We start from the raw sequence: 1,400 nt of genomic DNA on the forward strand, positions 1-1,400 counted from the left end.
ATTATGCAAAGATAAAGAACAATGATGAATCTGTGAAGCATCTCAAAACATGGATGAAACTGGAGGACATTATGCTGAGTGAAATAAGTTAATCACAAAAGGACAAATATTGTATGAGACCTCTGTTGTAAAAACCCATGAAAAAGTTTACACACAAAAAGTTAACAATCTTTGCTGGTCATGATGGGACGGGTGGGGGGAATACTAAACAGACAATAGATAAGTGGTAACTTTCGTGAAGGGTAAGACAATACACAATACCGAGGAAGCTAGCACATCCTGTACAAGGAAAGGTCACGGAAGCTCCATAGACACTTCCAAACTCCCTGAAGGACTGAATTGCTGGGCGGAAGGCTGTGGGGACCATGGTCTCGGGGAACATCTAGCTCAACTGGTGTAAGTTTATAAAGACAATGTTCTACATTCTACCTTGGTGAGTAGCGTCTGGGGTCTTAAGAGCATGTGAGCAGCTATCTAAGATACTCCACTGGTCTCACCCCTTCGGGAGCAAGAGGGAATGAAGACAATAAGATACAAGGAAAAGATTCGTCCAAAGGACTAGTGGACCACAGCTACCACGGCCTCCACCAGACTTAGTCCAGTACAGCTAGATGGTGCCCGGCTACCACCACTGACTGCTCTGACCGGGATCACAATAGAGGGTCCTGGACAGAGCTGGAAAAGGATGTAAAACAAAATTCTAACTCACAAAAAAAAGATCAGATTTACTGGCCTGACCGACTGGAGAAACCCTGAGAGTATGGTCCCCGGACACCCTTTTAGCTCAGTGGTAAAGCCCCTCCCAAAGTTCACCGTTCAGCCAGGGATTGGACAGCCTCATAAAACAAAACAGGACTAATGAGGCACAGCAGTCCAGGGACAAGGATTAGAAGGCGGGAGGGGACAGGAAAGCTGGTGATAGGGAACCCAAGGTGGAGAAGGACAGTGTTGACATGTCATGGGGTTGTTAACCACTGTTAAAGGGTAATATGTGTATTAACTGTTTAATGAGAAACTATTTGTTCTGCAAACCTTCATCCAAGGTACAAAAAAAAAAAAGAATTATCTGTGTGAGATCGAATTGAGAACAGCAACTCAAAAGGTTTGATGGGAAGCCTAGGGGACAGTGGGTTGAAGATAATGGTGATAGAATAATCTGGAAAAGGATAGTGAGAATAGCAGCACAACTGGAAGAATGCAATTGATGTCACTGAATTGTACATGTAGAAACTTTTGAAATGGTGTAACTTTGGCTATGTATACTTTCACCAAAAAAAAAGTCCTCCAAGATAGAGAAGAAAGAGTGTTGACATGTTGTGGGGTTGTTAACCAATGTCATAAAACAATATGTGTACTGACTGTGTAATGAGAAACTATTTGTTCTGTAAACCTTCATCTAA

At 42.6% G+C, this 1,400-nt stretch overlaps 1 protein-coding gene across 5 annotated transcripts in view; it reads right to left on the bottom strand.

Moving 5' to 3' along the window:
• The window catches only part of ITSN2 (intersectin 2), a 227,453-nt gene that overhangs the window by 112,605 nt on the left and 113,448 nt on the right, over positions 1-1,400 (bottom strand). The gene's annotated exons all lie outside the window — the stretch shown is intronic.

The sequence above is a fragment of the Trichechus manatus genome, unplaced genomic scaffold, assembly GCF_000243295.1.
Source record: "Trichechus manatus latirostris isolate Lorelei unplaced genomic scaffold, TriManLat1.0 scaffold00052, whole genome shotgun sequence".
NCBI classification, from domain to species: Eukaryota; Metazoa; Chordata; class Mammalia; order Sirenia; family Trichechidae; genus Trichechus; species Trichechus manatus.